Raw genomic sequence first — 19,049 nt, 5'->3', positions numbered from 1 at the left:
ACATGTACGAGGTGAATATACAACGTCATGATAGACCTGTACGAGGTATAATATACAACGTCATGATCAACATGCACGAGGTGAATATACAACGTCATGATCAACATGTACGAGGTGAATATACAACGTCATGATAGACCTGTACGAGGTATAATATACAACGTCATGATCAACATGTACGAGGTATAATATACAACGTCATGATCAACGTGTACGAGGTGAATATACAACGTCATGATAGACCTGTACGAGGTGAATATACAACGTCATGATCAACATGTACGAGGTGAATATACAACGTCATGATAGACCTGTACGAGGTATAATATACAACGTCATGATCAACATGTACGAGGTAAATATACAACGTCATGATAGACCTGTATGAGGTAAATATACAACGTCATGATAGACCTGTACAAGGTAAATATACAACGTCATGATAGACCTGTACGAGGTGAATATACAACGTCATGATAGACCTGTACGAGGTAAATATACAACGTCATGATAGACCTGTACGAGGTAAATATACAACGTCATGATAGACCTGTACGAGGTGAATATACAACGTCATGATAGACCTGTACGAGGTAAATATACAACGTCATGATAGACCTGTACGAGGTAAATATACAACGTCATGATAGACCTGTACGAGGTAAATATACAACGTCATGATAGACCTGTACGAGGTGAATATACAACGTCATGATAGACCTGTACGAGGTAAATATACAACGTCATGATAGACCTGTATGAGGTAAATATACAACTTCATGATAGACCTGTACGAGGTAAATATACAACGTCATGATAGACCTGTACGAGGTAAATATACAACGTCATGATAGACCTGTATGAGGTAAATATACAACGTCATGATAGACCTGTGAAATATACAACGTCATGATAGACCTGTATGAGGTAAATATACAACGTCATGATAGACCTGTATGAGGTAAATATACAACGTCATGATAGACCTGTACGAGGTAAATATACAACGTCATGATCAACATGTACGAGGTGAATATACAACGTCATGATCAACATGTACGAGGTGAATATACAACGTCATGATAGACCTGTACGAGGTATAATATACAACGTCATGATCAACATGTACGAGGTATAATATACAACGTCATGATCAACGTGTACGAGGTGAATATACAACGTCATGATAGACCTGTATGAGGTAAATATACAACGTCATGATAGACCTGTACGAGGTAAATATACAACGTCATGATAGACCTGTATGAGGTAAATATACAACGTCATGATAGACCTGTATGAGGTAAATATACAACGTCATGATAGACCTGTACGAGGTAAATATACAACGTCATGATAGACCTGTACGAGGTAAATATACAACGTCATGATAGACCTGTACGAGGTGAATATACAACGTCATGATAGACCTGTACGAGGTAAATATACAACGTCATGATAGACCTGTACGAGGTAAATATACAACGTCATGATAGACCTGTACGAGGTGAATATACAACGTCATGATAGACCTGTACGAGGTAAATATACAACGTCATGATAGACCTGTATGAGGTAAATATACAACTTCATGATAGACCTGTACGAGGTGAATATACAACGTCATGATAGACCTGTACGAGGTAAATATACAACGTCATGATAAACCTGTATGAGGTATAATATACAACTCCATGATAGACCTTTGAGGTACATTTACAATGTCATGATAAACCTGTATGAGGTATAATATACAACTCCATGATAGACCTTTGAGGTAAATGTACAACATCATAATTGACCTGCGTGAGGTAAATACACAACGTCATGATAGACCTCCTGTACATGTACAAAGTAAATATACTGGAGATCAGGTAGATGTACCTGTTTGTGTGGGTAACACTGATGCCTGCAGCACCAATACGTCATCCTGGCTCTGCTGCTTCTCTGAATCTTACTCCCTTTCAGTCTCCTCATCTCTACCGATCTCGGTCTCAATAAAATAAGAATACTGTGAATATGTATGTATGGTATGTATGTATGTATGAAAAATAAAATATTTGTATATGTATACAGTGAATATACTGTAAACAAGGCAGGAGTGTGGTGAAGGAGCTTAATGTCATGATTGATCTGTAAATACACTGGAGAAAAGGTTAATACACATGCAGGTCGACAGGGTGGCATGTAATGTTAGAAACAGCGGTGGTTTGCACGAGAGTGTAGCCTTGAGATACCAATTGCCTTCATCGTTCCTGAGACCGGAAGTGAAATGTTGCCTCTGGAGCTATGCTCTGGAACACCTATACCACTAGAGTATGTATATACTATACACTAGTATACTCTAGTGGTACAGTATATAGGCCCAGGCCTATAGTAGGCTTTGAAGTGTGGCGTCCCTGTGGGGCCATGATATCGAATGTTGGCAAGAAGTACAAACTACACAATTTCAAGGTGTTCGACCCCCAAGTACAAGGTGTATTGAATTATTTCCAATCACACAGTTGACAGATGGAATGAATATATCACTGATAATAACCATCGAACAGCCTCGTTTCAATGCAATCTTCCCAAATAGACCTATTCTATTCTCTCTATTACCTACTCCAGTAATATTAGATTATATTGACTAGCAACCAATGTGGGAGAGTTTAAGAACCAGGAGGTGTAGAGAATCAAGTAATCTCCTGTCACTTTTGGAAGTAAACCGAGTTGCTGTTCCATTTTCAAAGGCGCTTTGGAATGAACACAGAAGCAGTTTCAAACTGCTGACGCGCACATTCTTTTCTTTGATGAGTAACTGCAGACATTAGCTTACATACCTGATACAAACGAGGGGCCCGCTGTACACCAGATTGCCAGGGAAGAAAATAGCAGCTCTGAATGGATATCAGCTCCATGGAAAATCCAATAATTAGGCTGTTGATGATATACCAGCCGTGTCTAAACCCCTCATTTGGCCTTGCGATCGGCGATAGAATCAAATCCAGTCCCTTGATTGGGGTCGGGGACCCGAAACACAGCATATGCTAAAATCTGAGCTCCAGGCGAGATTGAAGTATCTGTCAATTATTGACGAGAAGGGAGTGCTTGGCAGATGCACGTGTGGACTTCAACTCAATTTCATATTCAGAGTTATTTCCCAAGCCCCAAAGTCAGATTAACGTAGGACACCCGTATCTTACTACAGTCTCTAGAGTCTAGACGATAAATGGCTTTTAAGGAGATGTTATCACGCTTTTATGGCTATAGGATGTTTGTGTGCAATGCCAGAGGGGGATCTACTGTAATGTGCATCATAATATATTGTGCTCTGCTTAATAAGGGAGATATGATTGTGTTACAGATGTCGGATCTTAATTTGATCTCTCTCTTGTTGCTGAGAATATTCCTGCACTGCAGAAAATGCAGATGAGCTTTGTGATTGACATAAATGAACTGAAAACCAGGACTAAAACAGGGTTATGTAGCTTACTTTTCGCCAGCCAACAGCCTAACCACCGATCAAGCAACATCATGGACTAAACATTCAAATCCTCTTCCTGCTGGGTTATTTTGCTGCGACTTTATAGGTCTAATTAAGGTCCGACATCTGTATCACAATATCTCCTGCATTAAGCAGAGCACAATATATTATGATGCACATTACAGTAGATCCCCTCTGGCGTTGCACACAAACATCCTACAACCATTAAAAGCGTGATAACATCTCGCTAAACACCATATAATATATGTTTGTATTACAAGATAAGCGAGACGTGATTTATCGTCTGGACTCTATGAAAATGCGTAATATTAGTCAGGTATTTTTAACCCTCATCCATTATCTTGGTGAGACAGCCTGGTCTCGTATTTTGTTCATAACAAATGTACATTTTGCACTTTTTACCTTAAGAAAAGACACAAAAAAACAACAACATAAGACCACTTTCAGTTGAGAACAATGTGTCTGACCATTTCCCTAGAAATAGGTCCAGAACCTTCCTTGAAGTAACCGCTCATTATTAGACGAGCTACAATTTGCCGCCGATAGCAGGATCTAATAGAAGAATGACCTCTTCCAGACGTGTTTTCCCTGACCTCTCTCTCCTAGGTGGCGGGAATAAAAGGGATGTTCCTCGCCAACAAGAAGACGGACAGCGTGGTGAAGACTTACATCACCTACAACAGAGGGAGAGACTGGAGGCTCCTGCAGGCTCCCACTACTGACTTGAGGGGCAACAGCATCCACTGTGAACTAGTGAGGACACACACATCACACAAACAGATGCACGCACGTACCAAACACACATGGATACACACACACACACACACGTCATAACACTGTTGGACTTGTCAACGGGGCCTTGTCAGAAGCTGACTGAGCCGGGCCGTTGCCGCGGTGTTAAAGGAGGGGGGAGGGGGATAGAGCTCTGAAAGAGCACTGCTCGTCAAAGCTGAGCGCTCCGGAGGTTGTGCAACGGGGGAAGCTAGCGGAGCTGAAAGGTCAGCCATTTTGGTTTTGATCCAGTCCAATAAACTGATCTCACGTTTAGAGCTGGAGATGTCAGAAAGAGAGAGAGGGATAAAGAGAGAGACAGACTCTGCTCTTCTTTTCTTTGTTTCTCCACAAACTTGGGTGTTGATTGTTCCTGCTAGCTAGTAGCTACTTTCAGTGGCCATAGTTGAGACCTTTGCTGTGTTGTTTGTGGATATCAACTCTATTCGGGGTCTTTCTAATAGTTAAGTGTGCTGGTCGTCTAAAAGTAACACAGATGTGCTCTAATGGTCAGCCTTATTACAGTGTATATTATAGATACAGGTCCCAGTCAGCCAAGGGGTAGCTTTTTAGCTTCCTTAATACACCCCAAAATAATTACCCTTTGATAAAGTAATTAGTGATTCAATAGCGCACCTCGCCTTCACCCAGTATGATGCAGTCATTTGTCAGAAAATGTCAGCCTTTTAATAAACCTCTAAACACACACAACACACGCTCGCACTACTGGCATTTGCAGTGTCCTAATGAGAATTGTGTAGCTAAAGGTTATTCCAATCAAAACTAATGGTGGAAGGAGCCAATGGGGAGTAGTGTTTGTGTGAGGATTTATGATGGGGGGGGGGGGGTGTTCCTGTGTGTGTCAATAAATCCCACCTCGATTTGCTTGGGGGTCTTCTCTAATGAGTGTTTGTGTTGACACACAGTTAAGTCTATTCTGTTGACAGATCTTCCCCCTCGTTTTTTAATGAGTCAGGCTTACTGTTCTGTTTGTCCTTCCTCCCCAGCCATACTGTTCCCTACACCTCCACCTGCATGTGTCGGCCAACCCCTACACGTCGGGGAATATCGAGAGCAAGGACTCTGCCCCGGGGATCATTGTGGCCTCAGGTAGGTGAACATGGGATTTTCTTTAAAATGACAGTGTGGGTTTTTAAAGTTAAAATCTTGTGAAGCTCAGATACTTGAGGTGTTTCTTTTTACTTTGAGTTGAGTTGAGACAGTTTACATACCTTATTGTTCTGGGAAGAACACATAGGCCTGTGTTAAAGTTTTCAAACCCAGTTATACAACTCAGGGACTTCATTCACGTTGCAAATATATCTGGATTTCAATGATGTACTCAGCCCAAAGCACTTCCTGAAAAGTTTCTGATCCCGCGTACTTTAGGACGGCCATGCATAATATTTGTTGTTGGCCCATACTGACGTCCCCGCGCTGTCACCACTGTGCATTGTGTACCGATAGATGTACTAGCTAAGTGCTACACTTGGGAATTCTGGGGTGGGACAGAATCTTCTGAGTGCCTGCTGTTCCTCTTAAGTGCCCTTTTCCTATTCTCCTCCAGTCACTGCCTGACTAGCGCCCTTCTATTGTCTTTTATATTGTGCTGTATGTAACTGTTGACTCTTAGTGACACACTGCTCATCACTGGCTTTACATGGCCCTTGCAGTCAGATATGACATTCTCCCATTCTTGCACATGAACAGAGACTAAAATATATGGTTTCACAATGTTAAAATGCCACCTTTGCCACCCAACTGAACATGTTTCTATTTAGGTGGTAATGCGGAGAAGCCGATGTTTGGAGGATATTTTGGCACGGGTGTTGTTAGGCCCGAGATGAAGTCAATCACTTCAAATTGAAGCTGGAAAGACTGCAAACTAGCTGCACTTTGTTTCGTTTGACCTTTTTTTTTCAATTGACATTTCTTTGTGTACATCAATAAAAATGATGCCAGCTGATGATTTTAAACTGGCTGAGAATCTGTCTCGTCCCGCCTTCCGACACGTTCATTACTATGGGACAGCTGGAGATTGAATCAATGAGAGACAGACAGCAAGGTTTATAAAAATCTCTGCTGTTGAAAACTAAATATCAGTCTAAAAGAAATGTGAGATCATGTCTAGAAGCTTTTTATGGTGGAGATGAAGTTTATAAAGTGCCTGGGCTGATGAGACGGTGGATTGTGCAGTCAGATGGAACAGAGTAAATAGGTAGTGTAACGTCTAGCTATTGCCGGTGGTAACTTGTGGAACAGACACTGGCTGGAAAGCGCTTTTAACCAATCAGCACTCGGGATTAGACCCACCTGTTGTATAAAAAGGTACACTCGTTTTTTTCTTCCGTAAAACAAAACACCCAGCCCTACCATCCACAGTGAGTTTTTCTCTCCCACGGGAACCTAGATGGCAGCATGTCTGTGTCAGCTCAAATGTGTTACCAAACACAGGAAACCATATTACAGAAACCCACAGTGGTGCCCAAAACTATACCCATCATGGTTTAGCCCTTTATGGCCTCCGACAGGGCATCCAGGCACAGGAGTGCATATCCGCTCGATGCACTCATCATCTCCCCACCGTTAGTGGAGTAAAACAAACATCACAGGAGGGTCAGTGACTATGTTGTGTCCCAAATATCACCCTGTTCCCAATATAGTGCACTACTTTTGACCAGAGCCTATGCACTAAATAGGGAATCGGGTGCTATTTTTGAACTCACTATCAGCATCAGTCTCAGAATGGCTTCCCATTTTAGCTGTAGGGATTTTAATTCCTGCTGGGCTAGACTAGTCTATGACATGTCTCCACACTCCTTAGGAGTCAGGAGTGGGTCTAGTCTACTACTAGACCGCGCCATGCGGTCTCTGGAGAACTCTGGATGACTTCACGTGGGAGTATAACTGGCATGGTATGACAGAAGGTCTATCGCTAGTACAAGTAGAACTGTTATTACAGAACATCTCTGTATCCATTATATAGAATATTCTATCCATAATGTAACTGACTGACTGTTTAGTTGAGTCATGGCTCTGGGACAACAGCTGTGGGACCAGTCATTCACATACAAACACACCAATAGTGTTTTCACATCTCCTGTATCCATTCAAAGTAGGCTACTGCAACCGACAGTGTTTTGCTGGGCGATTTAGATTTCTAAAGCAACAGCTATAGGGAAGTTGAGCAGAGCACGGTTTCACCTCGTCACTGGATAAAAAGCCCTTAATCCTACGGTACAAATCCAATTAAATCACGTTTCATTTGTCACATGCGCCGAATGCAACAGGTGTGGTCTTTACCGCGAAATGCTTACTTTACGAGCCCTTCCCAACAATGCAGAGTTTAAGAAATTCGAATAAAAAGAAAAATAGTAACACGAGGAATATAATATACAAGAATGTATCAGTATCCGATCAATGTGCAAGTAGTACGAGGTATCTGAGGTAGATATGTACACGAAGGGGAGAGAGAGGGAGACGACTTCTCTAGCCTCATGTTTTAAACCACCTGACTCTAATTAGCCACTAAATGGGGAATAATTCTAGTAGAAGACTCAACAGCCTCACTCTGATAGCAGAGGTCTTTATGATAGAGGAGACTGGATGGTTCATACAGCTGACTTTGACTCTGGTGTACAATCTGCATCCTTCAGGGAGAAATGACTTAAATCACTTCTGTAATTTGTACAGTACAGTACATCAGGCAGATGTGGAAGTTTGGATTGTATTTAAATCAGCCCCACACCCTCAAGGATATCAATAGTTTAGCACTTAGCTAAAGTTATACGGGACTCTCTCATCCCGAACACTTCACCCCCCACTCCTCTCATCAGGCTCCATCGGAGCGGAGTTGACCACCAGCAACGTGAGCATGTTCATCACCTCGGACGCCGGCAACACGTGGAGACAGGTGAGCGAGAGGGAGGGAAGGAGATCCTCACCATCTCAATAACTACATCATCATCCCCAGGATGGTGTTTAATCCACCACCTTGCCACCCGCCGCTGTGATTTAGTGCAGATAATCAAATGAGATCCCGAGACTAATGTTATTCGGTAGCCCCCCTGCCTTTGCCCGTACAACGATGCCTGTGGGGGGGTGTTTGTGCCACCTCTCCTCTACCTCCCTTATTTGACGGCTGCGATTTAAATGTAAGGGGCCTCGTGTCTAATTAAAAGCCCAAGATGATGAATAGAGAGGCGTGTAGGCAGAGGGTGGAGGGAGAGGGGTGAAGAGGGTGGAGGGAGAGGGGTGAAGAGGATGGAGGGAGAGGGGTGAAGAGGGTGGAGGGAGAGGGGTGAAGAGGGAGAGGGGTGAAGAGGGAGAGGGGTGAAGAGGGTGGAGGGAGAGGTGAAGAGGGAGAGGGGTGAAGAGGGTGGAGGGAGAGGGGTGAAGAGGGAGAGGGGTGAAGAGGGTGGAGGGAGAGGGGTGAAGAGGGTGGAGGGAGAGGGGTGAAGAGGGTGGAGGGAGAGGGGTGAAGAGGGTGGAGAGAGAGGGGTGAAGAGGGAGAGGGGTGAAGAGGGTGGAGGGAGAGGGGTGAAGAGGGTGGAGGGAGAGGGGTGAAGAGGGTGGAGGGAGAGGGGTGAAGAGGGAGAGGGGTGAAGAGGGTGGAGGGAGAGGGGTGAAGAGGGTGGAGGGAGAGGGGTGAAGAGGAGAGGGGTGAAGAGGGTGGAGGGAGAGGGGTGAAGAGGGTGGAGGAGAGGGGTGAAGAGGGTGGAGGGAGAGGGGTGAAGAGGGTGGAGAGAGGGGGTGAAGAGGGAGAGGGGTGAAGAGGGTGGAGGGAGAGGGGTGAAGAGGGTGGAGGGAGAGGGGTGAAGAGGGTGGAGGGAGAGGGGTGAAGAGGGAGAGGGGTGAAGAGGGTGGAGGGAGAGGGGTGAAGAGGGTGGAGGGAGAGGGGTGAAGAGGGTGGAGGGAGAGGGTGAAGAGGGAGAGGGGTAAAGAGGGAGAGGGGTAAAGAGGGAGAGGGGTGAAGAGGGAGAGGGGTGAAGAGGAGAGGGGTGAAGAGGGTGGAGGGGTGAAGAGGGAGAGGGGTGAAGAGGGTGGAGGAGAGGGGTGAAGAGGGTGGAGGGAGAGGGGTGAAGAGGGTGGAGGGAGAGGGGTGAAGAGGGAGCGAGTTGAAGATGGAGGGAAGGGTAGGGAGAGGGGTAAAGATGGAGGTAGGGAGGGAGAGGGTGGTGTGAAGAGGGAGGGAGAGGGGTGGTGAGGGAGGGAGAGGGGTGGTGAGGGAGGGAGAGGGGTGGAAGGAGGAGAGTGAGGGGTGGAGGGAGGGGTAGTGAGGGAGGGAGAGGGAAGGAGGAGAGAGGGGTGGAGGGAGGGGTAGTGAGGGAGGGAGAGGGAAGAAGGAGGGAGGGAGAGGGGTGAAGATGGATGGAGGGAGAGGGGTGAAGATGGATGGAGGGAGAGGGGTGAAGATGGAGGGAGGGAGAGGGGTGAAGATGGAGGGAGGGAGAGGGGTGAAGATGGAGGGAGGGAGAGGGGTGAAGATGGAGGGAGGGAGAGGGGTGAAGATGGAGGGAGGGAGAGGGGTGAAGGTGGAAGGAGGGAGAGGGGTGAAGGTGGAAGGAGGGAGAGGGGTGAAGGTGGAAGGAGGGAGAGGGGTGAAGGTGGAAGGAGGGAGAGGGGTGAAGATGGAAGGAGGGAGAGGGGTGAAGATGGATGGATGGAGGGAGAGGGGTGAAGATGGATGGATGGAGGGAGAGGGGTGAAGATGGATGGAGGGAGAGGGGTGAAGAGGCAGAGTTCATCTCAGCCTATGCCTCCCTCCAGTCCCTCGACTTCTTGGCTCTGACGGAAACATGGATCACCACAGACAACACCGCTACTCCTACTGCTCTCTCTTCGTCCGCCCACGTGCTCTCGCACACCCCGAGAGCTTCTGGTCAGCGGGGTGGTGGCACCGGGATCCTCATCTCTCCCAAGTGGTCATTCTCTCTTTCTCCCCTTACCCATCTGTCTATCGCCTCCTTTGAATTCCATGCTGTCACAGTTACTAGCCCTTTCAAGCTTAACATCCTTATCATTTATCGCCCTCCAGGTTCCCTCGGAGAGTTCATCAATGAGCTTGATGCCTTGATAAGCTCCTTTCCTGAGGACGGCTCACCTCTCACAGTTCTGGGCGACTTTAACCTCCCCACGTCTACCTTTGACTCATTCCTCTCTGCCTCCTTCTTTCCACTCCTCTCCTCTTTTGACCTCACCCTCTCACCTTCCCCCTACTCACAAGGCAGGCAATACGCTCGACCTCATCTTTACTAGATGCTGTTCCTCCACTAACCTCATTGCAACTCCCCTCCAAGTCTCCGACCACTACCTTGTATCCTTTTCCCTCTCGCTCTCATCCAACACTTCCCACACTGCCCCTACTCGGATGGTATCGCGCCGTCCCAACCTTCGCTCTCTCTCCCCCCGCTACTCTCTCCTCTTCCATCCTATCATCTCTTCCCTCTGCTCAAACCTTCTCCAACCTATCTCCTGATTCTGCCTCCTCAACCCTCCTCTCCTCCCTTTCTGCATCCTTTGACTCTCTATGTCCCCTATCCTCCAGGCCGGCTCGGTCCTCCCTCCCCGCTCCGTGGCTCGACGACTCATTGCGAGCTCACAGAACAGGGCTCCGGGCAGCCGAGCGGAAATGGAGGAAAACTCGCCTCCCTGCGGACCTGGCATCCTTTCACTCCCTCCTCTCTACATTTTCCTCCTCTGTCTCTGCTGCTAAAGCCACTTTCTACCACTCTAAATTCCAAGCATCTGCCTCTAACCCTAGGAAGCTCTTTGCCACCTTCTCCTCCCTCTTGAATCCTCCTCCCCTCCCCCTCCTCCCTCTCTGCAGATGACTTCGTCAACCATTTTGAAAAGAAGGTCGACGACATCCGATCCTCGTTTGCTAAGTCAAACGACACCGCTGGTTCTGCTTACACTGCCCTACCCTGTGCTCTGACCTCTTTCTCCCTCTCTCTCCAGATGACATCTCGCGTCTTGTGACGGCCGGCCGCCCAACAACCTGCCCGCTTGACCCTATCCCCTCCTCTCTTCTCCAGACCATCTCCGGTGACCTTCTCCCTTACCTCACCTCGCTCATCAACTCATCCCTGACCGCTGGCTACGTCCCTCCTGTCTTCAAGAGAGCGAGAGTTGCACCCCTTCTGAAAAAACCTACACTCGATCCCTCCGATGTCAACAACTACAGACCAGTATCCCTTCTTTCTTTTCTCTCCAAAACTCTTGAACGTGCCGTCCTTGGCCAGCTCTCCCGCTATCTCTCTCAGAATGACCTTCTTGATCCAAATCAGTCAGGTTTCAAGACTAGTCATTCAACTGAGACTGCTCTTCTCTGTATCACGGAGGCGCTCCGCACTGCTAAAGCTAACTCTCTCTCCTCTGCTCTCATCCTTCTAGACTTATCGGCTGCCTTCGATACTGTGAACCATCAGATCCTCCTCTCCACCCTCTCCGAGTTGGGCATCTCGGCGCGGCCCACGCTTGGATTGCGTCCTACCTGACAGGTCGCTCCTACCAGGTGGCGTGGCGAGAATCCGTCTCCTCACCACGTGCTCTCACCACTGGTGTCCCCAGGGCTCTGTTCTAGGCCCTCTCCTATTCTCGCTATACACCAAGTCACTTGGCTCTGTCATAACCTCACATGGTCTCTCCTATCATTGCTATGCAGACGACACACAATTAATCTTCTCCTTTCCCCCTTCTGACGACCAGGTGGCGAATCGCATCTCTGCATGTCTGGCAGACATATCAGTGTGGATGACGGATCATCACCTCAAGCTGAACCTCGGCAAGACGGAGCTGCTCTTCCTCCCGGGAAGGACTGCCCGTTCCATGATCTCGCCATCACGGTTGACAACTCCATTGTGTCCTCGTCCCAGAGCGCTAAGAACCTTGGCGTGATCCTGGACAACACCCTGTCGTTCTCAAATAACATCAAGGCGGTGGCCCGTTCCTGTAGGTTCATGCTCTACAACATCCGCAGAGTACGACCCTGCCTCACACAGGAAGCGGTGCAGGTCCTAATCCAGGCACTTGTCATCTCCCGTCTGGATTACTGCAACTCGCTGTTGGCTGGGCTCCCTGCCTGTGCCATTAAACCCCTACAACTCATCCAGAACGCCGCAGCCCGTCTGGTGTTCAACCTTCCCAAGTTCTCTCACGTCACCCCGCTCCTCCGCTCTCTCCACTGGCTTCCAGTTGAAGCTCGCATCCGCTACAAGACCATGGTGCTTGCCTACGGAGCTGTGAGGGGAACGGCACCTCAGTACCTCCAGGCTCTGATCAGGCCCTACACCCAAACAAGGGCACTGCGTTCATCCACCTCTGGCCTGCTCGCCTCCCTACCACTGAGGAAGTACAGTTCCCGCTCAGCCCAGTCAAAACTGTTCGCTGCTCTGGCCCCCCAATGGTGGAACAAACTCCCTCACGACGCCAGGACAGCGGAGTCAATCACCACCTTCCGGAGACACCTGAAACCCCACCTCTTTAAGGAATACCTAGGATAGGATAAAGTAATCCTTCTCACCCCCCCTTAAAAGATTTAGATGCACTATTGTAAAGTGACTGTTCCACTGGATGTCATAAGGTGAACGCACCAATTTGTAAGTCGCTCTGGATAAGAGCGTCTGCTAAATGACTTAAATGTAAATGTAAATGTAAGATGGATGGGAGGGAGGGAGGGAGGGAGAGGGGTGAAGATGGATGGGAGGGAGAGGGGCGAAGATGGAAGGAGGGAGGGAGGGAGAGGGGTGAAGATGGATGGAGGGAGAGGGGTGAAGATGGATGGAGGGAGAGGGGTGAAGATGGATGGAGGGAGAGGGGTGAAGATGGATGGAGGGAGAGGGGTGAAGATGGGAGGGAGGGGGTGAAGATGGATGGGAGAGGGGTGAAGATGGAGGGAGGGAGAGGGGCGAAGATGGAAGGAGGGAGGGAGGGAGAGGGGGAGAGGGGTGAAGATGGATGGGAGGGAGAGGGGTGAAGATGGAGGGAGGGGGTGAAGATGGAGGGAGGGAGGGAGATGGGTGAAGATGGAAGGAAGGAGAGAGTATGTGAATGAAAATGGAGGGAGGGAGGGAGAGGGGTGGAGGGAGGGGGAGAGTGAAGTGGAGGTAGAGGGTTGAAGATGGAGGGAGGGAGGGAGGGGTGGGGAGGGGGTAGAGAGATGGGATGGGGGGGGTTTACTAGCTACATTGTATTTACTTCGCCACCATGGCCTTTTTTTGCCTTTACCTCCCTTATCTCACCTCATTTGCTCACATTGTATATAGACTCATTTTTCTACTGTATGTTTGTTTTACTCCATGTGTAACTCTGTTGTTTTACGTGTCGAACTGCTTTATCTTGGCCAGGTTGCAATTGTAAATGAGAACTTGTTCTCAACTTGCCTACCTGGTTAAATAAAGGTTAAATAAATAAATAAAAATGAGTGGGATGGAGGGAGCGAGTGGTGTGGAGGGAGCCGGGAGGGGTGGGGGAAGAGTGGCATGGAGGGAGGGGGAGTGAGTGAGTGAGGGAGGGAGGGAGAGACAGAGATAAAGAGGGGTGGAGGGAGGAGGGGATGGAGGGAGCGAGAGTGACGGAGGGAGAGGGGTGGATGGAGGGGTGGAGGGAGTACGGGTAGGAGAGGGGTCATGGGAGAGAGGGTTGGAGGGAGAGTGAGCTGGAGGGTGGAGGGAGTGAGCGGGAGGGGTGGAGGGAGAGTGAGGGGGTGGAGGGAGATGGGTGGAGAGAGGGGGAGAAGGTGGGAGAGGGAGGGATGGGAGAGGGGTGGAGGGAGTGCGGGTAGGGGAGAGGGAAAGAGGGATGGGGGGTGGAGGGAGAGGGTGGATTAATAGGGGTAGAGGGGGACAGAGATGGGTTGAGGGAGGGAGAGTTGGACAGAGAGGGACTGAGTTAGAGGGGTGGAGTGAGGGAGATGGGTAGAGTGAGAGGTGGAGGGAGGGGGTGGAGTGAGATGGAGAGGGTTAGTGAGAGGGAGGGAGAGAGGGGTGGAGGGAGGGAGAGAGGGGTGGAGGGAGGGAGAGGGGTGTAGGGTGGGAGGGGGTGAAGGCAGGGAGGGAAAGGTGGAGGGAGAGGGACGTGGAGAGAGGGGGAGAAGGTGGGGGAGGGAGGGGGTGAGTGGAGGGGTGTAGGGAGAGAGGGGTGTAGGGTTGGAGGGGTGGATGGATGTGGAGAGGGGGAGAAGGTGGGAGGGGTGGGTGGAGGGTGTGGGGTGGGTGAGAGGGACAGAGATGAAGAGGGGTGGAGGGAGAGAGGGGTGGAGGGAGGTAAAGGGGTGGGGTGGAGGGTAAGGGGTGGGGTGGAGGGTGTGGGGTGGGTGAGGGACAGAGATGAAGAGGGAGGTGGAGGAAGGTGGGAGAGAGGTGGAGGGAGAGGGGTAGAGGGAGGGGTGGAGAGGGAGGCAGAGATGGAGGGAGAGGGAGGGGTGGTGGGAGAGGTGGAGGGAGTGTGGGTAGGAGAGGGAGAGAGGAGTGAAGGGAAAGAGGGACAGAGGGGGTGGGGGTGGAGGGACAGACTGTGGATTGTGAGGGGGAGACGGTGGGGGTAGGGGGAGAAGGAGAGGGGGACAGAGAGGGGTGGAGGGAGGGAGAGGTGAACTGAGTGAGAGGGGTGGAAGGGGGAGAGGGGTGACTAGAGAGGGAGAGAGAGGAGTGAAGGGAGGGAGAGGGGTGAATGTAGAGAGGGAGAGAGCGAGAGGGGTTGGTGGAGGGAGGGACAGTGGGTGAGAGGGGGAGTGGTATCTGATGTATTATCATCATGCTGATTTGAGCCATAACTCATTTCAGGTTTGTGTGTGTATGTGTGTGCATGCCTATGTGTGTGTACTTTCATTCATTAGGTTGCTCTTTCATCAACATTAAAGTCCACTACTAAAACAAAAACGTCTTGGTAATCAATAACGCTAGTAATTTAATGAGTTTATACTTTATACCTTTTGTCTTTCAGATCTTTGATGAGGAGTACAGTGTTCTCTACCTGGACCAAGGAGGGGCCCTGGTGGCTATAAGACACACTCCACTCCCCATCCGACACCTATGGTGAATCTCTATTAGAGAAATAAAATTTGGCATGGTTTGCATCGGCTCGCTCGCTCTCTCTTGCTCTCTTTCATTTCTGTCTCCCTCTCTCCTCTTTCAATCTCTTTTCCCCTCTCTCTCTTTTCCTCTCTCTTTTCCTCTCTTTTCCTCTCTTTTCCTCTCTTTTCCTCTCTTTTCCTCTTTTCCTCTCTTTTCCTCTTTTCCTCTTTTCCTCTCTTTTCCTCTCTTTTCCTCTTTTCCTCTTTTCCTCTCTTTTCCTCTCTTTTCCTCTTTTCCTCTCTTTTCCTCTTTTCCTCTCTTTTCCTCTTTTCCTCTCTCTTTTCCTCTCTTTTCCTCTTTTCCTCTTTTCCTCTCTTTTCCTCTTTTCCTCTCTTTTCCTCTCTTTTCCTCTTTTCCTCTTTTCCTCTCTTTTCCTCTTTTCCTCTTTTCCTCTCTTTTCCTCTTTTCCTCTCTTTTCCTCTCTCTTTTCCTCTCTCTTTTCCTCTCTTTTCCTCTTTTCCTCTCTTTTCCTCTTTTCCTCTCTTTTCCTCTCTCAGGAAGACTCAATCCTCACGTTCCCACAAGCCTGATAGTGTAATGAGTATGTCTAAGAACTAAGGAAGTTATTAGTGTAATTCCAAACCAGTAGGCCGTGAGATATTCTCCTCCTTTGACGATTGCCATTCAATTTCACCTTTCCCTGTTCGTTACGCGATGTAAGCCTTGCCTCTCAGTGCCTTTAGAATGCAATGCTCATATCCTGTGTCATGGTGGAATAATTTAAATGCAGTTTTTATTAGTTTGATGAGACACTGGAGAAGATTTGTGTTTTCTTCCATAGAGATCCATATAATACTGTAATATTATACACTGTAATATGTTCTAAATCTGTCCATCAGTTATGGTATGTGTTATTATATTGCTATGGTTTCTACCAGAAAGATACAGCAGAAAATACTATAATACTGTTAAATATACTAATGGAGTTCTCATTCTATTGCTATGGTATCTCCCATAGAGATACAGAACAAAATACTATAAATACTACAAAATACTATTTATATTTATATGGTTCCTCACACAGGATGAGTTTCGACGAGGGGAGACAGTGGAATAAATACAGTTTCACCATGTCGCCTCTGTTTGTGGACGGGTTGCTAGGGGAGCCGGGGGAGGAGACTCTCATCATGACGTAAGTCGACTTTGTTTACCCAATTTTGAATGAGAGGGAGACCGATAAGGGGAACCTCCGAGCCGAAAGGGGGTGGATGCGTGATTCAGACGTTGGCCCTGTATGTTGTCCGTATAGACTGCCGCGCTGCCACTACACCATCTGATTGCAGATAAACAGCATGTTTGATATGTTAACATAGTGAATTGAGATTGAATGAACCGTAACCATGTTAGATGTGTTAACATTATGTGCGAGGGGGGAGGGGGGATTTTGCTCGTATCCAAACCCCTGGTAGTAACGGCAGAGCTGACCGCCCATTTCCCCTAACTTGAAGGGAATAGATCCCTCTCAAAGGTTTAGCCTCACATCAAAACCATCTGTCTCGGGATGATGATCACAGAGACATCAGTGGTGTTGGGAGCCCGGCGACAGCAGAGCACTCCGTTTTGAAGAACACGAGGAACATCATCAACAATAAAAAATAGACTCTGTCTGAAGGACCGACGAGGAAAGTACGACTCTACAACTTCTCTCTGCATTATGGAGCAACATTGACTCAATAGTTTTAAGAAACACGACGCGGGAAGTTTCCCGTCTTTTCGACAACTTCTTTGGTTCTAGAATGACCCACTTAGCTATACTACGTGAGATGATACGGCTCTCATTGCACTTTTCTGGTGTGAAAACTTTGACGGCTGCTGCATAAGTTCTTCCCGTAGCCCTTAATATCAGTTTTTTTTTCTCCGTACACCTGTCATCACCGTAACTGAGTGACGGACAGACAGTTGACTTTGTAGTCGGCACGGCAACAGAAGGATAGGCCACAGCTGCTGAGACTGGGAGAGGGAAGGACCGAAGTGGGGCGAGAGAGAGAGAGATGAGGGGAGAGACAGGCAGATGATGGGAGGGAGGGAAAGAGAGAGCGGGGAAGATGGAAGGAAAAGATGGGATGAGTGACTTTCTCCCTGTAGGCTCAGAGTGCTATACACTTCTCTGAACCAGCTGAGACAGACAGGACTGTGGGATATGATACTGTTAGGAGATTGTTGACAGCCTATTACAGCTGTTCTGCATCTCTGCGTATGGACACCTCATTATTTATCATTTTCTTATCAATTAATAATGATTTTACAGTTAGCGAGAGTTATGGACCAGCGCCTCAGTCCATTAGTTGATGGATTGATTGATACATTTGTTGTTTGGTTAGCAGAGAGAGGAGGTCAATTCCAGTTAAACTCCCACCCAATTTTGAGAAGGAATGTCTTCTGAGACTTGTGAATGTTGTGGTGTTATAACCTTGAATTTCGGTTGACATTTTTGTTGAATCTGGGGGAAATACACACCCTGTAAGGCATACCTCGTTTTGTAAAGGGATTCATTTAGATTTCCTAGTAAATATTCCATTCGTTGCCAAATGCCACTTCTCTGAAGCTTTTCGTAACAACTGTCCTGTTCGTCAAAGAAAGAAAATAAGTTGACTCCACACTTATACATTCCTCTAGCCAACTACTCCTAAGAATATTCTCTTCAGCTCAGAAGTGTCCTGTCTTGACTGACGCCTCGGTCTGACAACTGAGGGACTTCCTAATATGGGTGCCGTACCTGACACTCCTTAGTTTGACTAGTGTGTTTCCCTCTGCCACCTTCTGTCCTTCTAACCAGACTGCTGTGTTTCAGTGTAGTGCACCTATCAGTGTTCACAGCTGCTGTGGCTTTGCTAACTGACAACCAGATACCAGTGTGCCTTGTCTGCTGCAAGCTGTAAGGTTCCTTGCTGTTTGCAGGATCTTTGGCCACGTCAGTCACCGGTCCGAGTGGCAGCTAGTCAAGATTGACTTCAGGTCCATCTTCAACCGGAGATGTACAGAGGGGGATTACCAGACATGGCACCTACACAACCGGGTAATGGCACCTACATAACTTTGTCTGCACAGGCCGACCTCAGCCTGGTCATTTCAGCCCTGGATAGCTCCTGACATGTAGAACAACCCAACTCTGTGCTTTATGACCAAACAACTCCCATTGCAAGAAGTTGTGAGCACTTTATATCTTGCGCTTTTCTCTATTTTGAAGTGTCACCCAACCTTTTTAAGATGGGGATAAAACGTGTAACTTACAGTCTGACGTCTTCAAAACGTCAGGAAAATGTTAGCAAGTTCGAGCTGCAATGTGTAACTTTTTGGGCGACCCGCCCAAATTCAGTTCAAGATCTGTCATTCTCATTGAAAGCAAGTCTAAGAAGTGGTAGATCTGTTCTATGTTCTATGCTTCCTGTTCATAAGTTTTGTTTTTGAGTCTCACTTACAATTTTGTACACCAGCTTCAAACGTAGTTCTAGTTTACAGAAAATACATTTCACAGTGGTTTAGATATTACAATGATTCTCTACACTATACTTGTCACAAACTGAAATTAGGCAAACTATTTGAATTTTAGCAACCAGGAAACAGCGGAGCGATTTCTGCATAATGCATCTTTAACCTTTGACTCTTATCCAGGTAGATTTTTTTTCGACCTCTCGGTTACTGGCTCAGCGCTCTTAACCGCTAGGCTACATGCTGCCCCTACTGCTACTATGTGTGTTCTGGGGCCATTCCCACAA

General features: G+C 47.8%; 1 pseudogene; it reads left to right on the top strand.

Moving 5' to 3' along the window:
- Positions 1-19,049, top strand: part of LOC115142430 (VPS10 domain-containing receptor SorCS1-like) — a 163,861-nt pseudogene that overhangs the window by 125,767 nt on the left and 19,045 nt on the right.

Source organism: Oncorhynchus nerka, linkage group LG15 (assembly GCF_034236695.1).
Source record: "Oncorhynchus nerka isolate Pitt River linkage group LG15, Oner_Uvic_2.0, whole genome shotgun sequence".
Classification (NCBI taxonomy): domain Eukaryota; kingdom Metazoa; phylum Chordata; class Actinopteri; order Salmoniformes; family Salmonidae; genus Oncorhynchus; species Oncorhynchus nerka.
The sequence above is the reverse complement of the archived record's forward strand: the minus strand, read 5'-3'. Positions and strand labels throughout refer to the sequence as shown.